At 37.5% G+C, this 6,038-nt stretch overlaps 1 long non-coding RNA gene across 1 annotated transcript; it reads left to right on the plus strand.

The window, feature by feature from the left end:
* Positions 1-2,349: 2,349 nt before the first annotated feature.
* LOC115608643 lies at positions 2,350-4,089 on the plus strand. Its single transcript, XR_003991622.1, has 3 exons — positions 2,350-2,422; positions 3,109-3,114; positions 4,025-4,089. It is a non-coding gene; the product is annotated as an uncharacterized LOC115608643 (long non-coding RNA).
* Positions 4,090-6,038: the final 1,949 nt, after the last annotated feature.

A 6,038-nucleotide genomic window follows, 5' to 3' on the forward strand; every position in this document is an offset into this window, starting at 1 on the left:
AACATTTTTCTTATTCTTTGCCCAACAAGGAGGAAGCTTTCATCTCAGTTCACTTTTGAAATTTACTCTAAGATGCAACTGGATTGACTTCCAAGAGTGTTTCAGACATATTTAAAGAGAGAGATTTGTCACCCACATTGTCACCCACAAAAAGCACTGCTACCCAGTTGCTATTGGCATGAAAAAAGTCAATATTCTTCAGCCAATCACAATGAAAATGAACAGCAGACCTATTCCCTGATCAGGTATTCAATTCAGGGGGTTCCACTCAACTAGACAGTTTTGTCACTTGATACATTAGATATTACACCAGTTTTCATTACTTAGAAGGACATTGGAAAAATATGGCCAATGAAACCACAATGCACAATGCTTGCAGTGCAGCATGCATGCTTGTCTTCACTGTCCCACCCCAGCAAATCAAAACAGAATTCAGGTTTGGTTTTGTGGGTTTGGAAGGTCAAGAAAAATTGGATTTTGCTAGTGAGGAATAATAAGGTGATTAAGGTGATACAGCTTAACGCACACCTTCCATGTGCACTGACTTACTATACCAAAAATTGGAGCTTTAAACTGAATTGCCAGCTATTGTGCGCACTTAATGAAAACTCGTTCTGAGGTGATTTACCTACTGTCTCCTTAAAGGTGGCATTGGTACTGTTCTATCATCATACTGTTCTTAGGAGGTTGTTGATGACACGAATGACTCAAAAATTAGCCATATCACTGTCTTTACATGACAATGAAATCAGCTCATCATTCATGCTACAAGCTCTAATTTCTCTAGCTTCTTTTCTACTAGAATCAGCCAGTTCACTGCTTTTAAAGATAGCTCATTCTAAACTGATTTACCATGTGCATAAACAGCTGAGTTGGACTAGAGGAAGTTGGAATAGAGGAAGAGAGAGTGAAATTGTTGGAATGACCAGCTGGTTGGAATGAGAGTATAATCACCTCTTTGAGCAGCAGCAGCATTGCTTCCTGTCAGCTTAAGCAGTTTGTGGAATTATAAAGTTAGTTTGCAAGCTCAAGAGAGAGCCGCTATAGCCTTGCTCAAACAAACATAACAGATTAACAGTCTGACTATATGCTTTGGGAGAATGAATGTCCTTCTGCTGCTCATTGCTGGTGAATAGAAAACCTGTCTATCTGATAATTGTTATCCAGTTATCCAATATCTCTGACATAATAATTATCCAAAGCCAATATCCAGGTTTCAGTGCACAACTGGGGATTCTAATTCATATACTCAGGCTGATTAACTGGCATGAGTCCCATCAGCCCCACTGCCAAGGTTACCTCAGTGAAGCCTACTTCATCAGTTCACTGTGTTCCATTCAATAACATCTTAAATTATATCAGCATCATCTTATTCAGAAATAAAACTTTAAAAATTGAAAAGCTCTCAGGTCTACAATTTAAATGGCCACCTTCTTTCAACTGTCATGGGCTTAGAACCCTCAGTGACTGCAAAATGTGCACGATCTGAAGAATAACACTAAAGCAACCTAATGCTGCCCTTGCACAGTTCCTTGAGGAATTCGATGTGAAAGAGAACAAGAATAAAGAAAGAGCTACACTTTAATTTCATTAAAAATTAAGCATCATAACAGAACCAACAGCAAAACAGCATTAACTGAAGGCAGCATTTCCGAGCATGTGATGAAGTAATAGTTTTCACTGAAGGAGATAGATACGTTTGAATGTTTGCATGAACACCCATATGCTTTATATTTATATATATACATAAAAACAAAAGTTCAACCTGTATTACACCACATTCATTATATTACAAGTTTCAAATAATACAACCTTATTTATGAAAATATGGGAAAGCTGAATAATGCTTTATTTTTAAATTGCATCAGATAAGCTTATATCTACTACTAGTAGTCATTAAAACATATACTATAATTGCCTTAGTAATGGCATCCTTAGGGAAGGGATAAGGCTTGCAGAAGTAGAATACCAAACAGCTTATTAAAACCTGAGAATATACCTTCTTTTCCTGGGTATATAAAAATAAAGATAAAAATTACATTACAAATAGGATCCTGTAATAAGAAAACTGAAAAAAGCAAAACAACAGAAGATTGCAACCAAAGTTTTTAAGAAATATCACAAGAGTTCCTGGAACACTTGTCCTAGACAGGACTGTCTCAAGTAGCTTTTATTTATTAACTTTGAAGGCACCGATTCACTAGTATATTCTAAAGAACTGAGGGTAAACTGAGGGCTGCATTTAAAAGTAATTAAGAAACAGTTATGAGAACTTTAAAATGCCAGTGCCTGTAATTAAAGAAAAAAAAAAAAAAAAGTGTTTTGCAAACTCACCATGTACTATCCAACACACCAGAGCTGTTGTCTGTTTCAATGTGGAGAAACTGTTTCAGTGTGTTTCAGCTGATACCGTGTGGTAGCTGTTTAAAAAAATTAACAGAAAAGATCTAATGTGACCATTTTAAAACACAATATTGAAGTTGCTGCATAGGAGTGAACTTGATATTTACTGCTAATATTACATAACATGGACAAAACCATGTCAATACAAGCTTTACTGTTTACTTCAGCAGCAGCAGTGTTAGATTCAGACCCTGAAACACAGAGCACAAAACCATTTTAAGCTGGTATTGAGAAAAGGAGCTAGAAAAGCTCTTGGATTTTTTATTCTTTCAAGCTGAATGGTTAACACCTTTGGACCCTCTGAAAAATCAGGTGGTGTTTTAAATGAAGCGATTCACTTGGAGACATAAAAAGCCTAGATTTGTTGGGTAACAAGTAGGACTTGGTCCACTGTGCTCTCAGTGTAAGCGGGAGAGACGCGTTTTCTGAACACCAGGAAGTCTTTGCTTTTCCCTCGCTGCCGCCTTCCACATTTTGCCAGCAGGTGGCAAGATGACAGCAGAAGGGATAATGCTGAGTTCGTGTGATTCACACATCAGTAGCCAGCTGCCGCCCTCTAATGTAGAGATGAAAAAAGTCGCTTAAATGCCGAGACTCCAGAAAAACGACACACTGCGTTTTGGAGTTGCAAAACGTTGAGAACCTGAAAGTAACCAGGGTTCCACATAGCTCTATAAGCCAAGTTATAAAATAATGACAAAGCAGGCAAAGGTTTTGTTTTGCAGTCTGTGTTGCAATTGGAGTTACATGGTCCTACATACCCTGATGAGTACTCAGTGCTACTTAGTTCTAGGAAAAACACCATGAATAATGACCAAAACGAAAAGAAGAACCTGATTTTCATGATCTTAGTGAAGTCTAACATACTTATAGATAACCCAAAGTCTGAGCCGACATTCAAGATCAATAGGGAGGCACTGAAATCAATTCAATTACACAAATGAAACACAAGGACAGGTAAATGGAAACACAGGTGACAAAACAGAAGCTGAAGTTCGAGTTAAAGAAAAAAAAAATTACCAGCCAGTCCTTGCTGAGCTTCTCTAGATTTACTCCTAGATTGTGGAATTTGGCATGAAACCAACATCCATGAGGTGGGATGGACTCCAGTTTTAAGTAAAACACAAGAAAGGATTCACTGTAATTGTAGAGGAGAAAAAAACCCTCTTGTTACTGAAATTTTAAAGATATCATTTCCCAAAATTATTCTTAATGGAAGATTTCAACAAAAAAATCTGTAATACAAAGCTTCTGGTCTAGAGGGCTATCTCCTTACCTATTCCTCCACTTCACTGAACCACACAATGTATTGTACCAAAAGACTAACTCAAAGGTCCTTACCAATACTGTTCTGTAAGATACCACTAATTGAGGTCACGACCCCCCCCAAAAAAAAGCCTTTAAAACAAGTAAATTCTATTGTTTCTCAGATGCTTTTATCAAATGTTACTTGCAAACAGGATGGAAAAACAAGGAGAAGGTGAATAGATGCACCTCCTTCCAAACAGATGCTGGAGAGCTGCTGGTAATATTTTGTTCTTTACCGAAGTGACAAAGCATATTGAGAAACAACACTTTAAGTAGTGACCCAGGTGTGATCTCATTTTACAAACCTGTAAAGCAGAAGTCAGTTGAGTTGCACTACTGTAACATTGCAATCAGGTCTACAATGACAATTTCCCTCACAAGGCACGATGTATGGATGAGATTTAAACACCTACGAAAGAAAAGAAAGAGGATTCAGTAAAGAAAATCTGAAGAACCATTAAAGTGAGTAACAATAAAAGGAGTGCCTAAACACAAGATTTATTATAACAAAGTCTTCTCACTACAATTCAGAGTTAAAATAAGATGTTTAAGATGGACACGTGTTTTTCTTCTTCCACTGCTGCTGCTTTAGAAACACTTTTAATTTCTGTGGTTCAGGCTAGATGTAGTATTAAAAGTAACCAGCATGCAGAACATGAATGCAACTAGCACTCCTCTTGCTCCTTAAAACCATGATTTTTCTCACTATTTTAAAGTGCTGTTTGCAGTGCAATGCGGCAAACAATTTGCTGTGAGAACAGCAAACAGCCATGTTTAATTCAGACATTACATTATTTCCTTTGATTCCTTTGAATCTGCTCCAGCTCTGGGTCTAATCAGTATGAAATATTCTAATCATTTCAGGAAGTGCAGGTCTGTGCCCAGTGCTTTTCAACTGTTTCTTCCTCACTCCGCAAACAAACCTCAAAATTAGTAACCACAGTAGTAGGCAGGGTTGCAAAGCTGGATGCATCTCATCCTGTGCTGATAAGATAAAAATGAGAAATAAACAAACCTTTCCTGAAGGAAAAGGAGAGATGCTGTGTTGTGTGGAATAGTGAACCTTTCCACCACAAGGTTTTCTGCTTTAGGCCATGTTAGCCCTGCAAGTACTACCACAGGGTGTTCAATAACAAAATACAGTCAGATTTCAAGCAAAATCAAGCACTATAGGAAAATGAGTGTTTGCTTTTGTATGATAGAAAATAAAACTATGCAGCAGTTTGCCATGTTCTCATGCAACAGGACCACACTCCAGAAACTGCTTGTATGACCAGATTTCATTGGGAGGGTCACCATAAGATGAGGACTTGCCATCCTCTCCTGCTTGGACATGAAAGTATCAGAATGTACCCAACTCTGCTTAAATAACATAGAAACATTAGTTTAACTTGGTTTTCTAAACATTCACAAAACAGTGCAAAACACTTCTTTCTGCAAGATGACATTAAGGTCCTTTCCAACCCTAGCTATTCTACGATTCTATGATAGCTGAAAGTTTAGGCTTGTGGTGATGGCTCCCCCAGAATACTGTGTATGCATTTTGGCACTTTTTCCTATTTAGAAAAACATTATTTACCCCACTGACCTGGCATGTAAAGCTGTATATATATATCTCAAGATTTTTTTATTTATTTTTTTAAGGTCAGTACACTGTTACCATATACTTTACTGACAATTTTTAGACTTCAAAGCCTATGAAGCCAGTGAAGTAGTGCAGACTTTCAGCTAGCCACAGAATGAAGTGATTTGCATAGCGCTGCTCATCCTGCAATGCTCTACAAAAGCATGAGTGGTGTTAGCTCTAGCTGAAGTCAAGAGGAACTGAGGACATTCCTCACCTTTCATATCTGAGCTTGATACTTTTGTAGACAGCTCTGTAGTGGTGGATGTGAAGATACAGACAGCATGTGTGTAACAGGCTGCATAGCAGTAAGATTTGAACCATATGCCACAACAGTGGCATTTGAATCTTAAATCAGTATTAAGCTTAAAGATTCAGATGGAATTATTTCAGTCTACAGGTGATCCATGGAGAGGAAATAGTTTAGGACAGAAAAACAGATTGCTTGCATAAAATCACATTGCAGCTCTAAAGCACGCTCCATAATGAGGAAAAAAAAAAAAATGCTGCTTTCCTGTGGAAGCATTTAGATTTAAAAGCACCAATATCCTTCTCTAAACATAATATTATCAATTTTTTATAACCAGAGAGGATATTCCAGAATGGCACATATACGATGTCCTGCTCCAACCTCACCTAACTGCGTATCTCTCAGATTCATGATGGATGGAGACAACTGAAAAAAACTATTTAATTTTCCCAC

Source organism: Strigops habroptila, chromosome 5 (assembly GCF_004027225.2).
Source record: "Strigops habroptila isolate Jane chromosome 5, bStrHab1.2.pri, whole genome shotgun sequence".
In the NCBI taxonomy this organism is placed as follows: Eukaryota; Metazoa; Chordata; class Aves; order Psittaciformes; family Psittacidae; genus Strigops; species Strigops habroptila.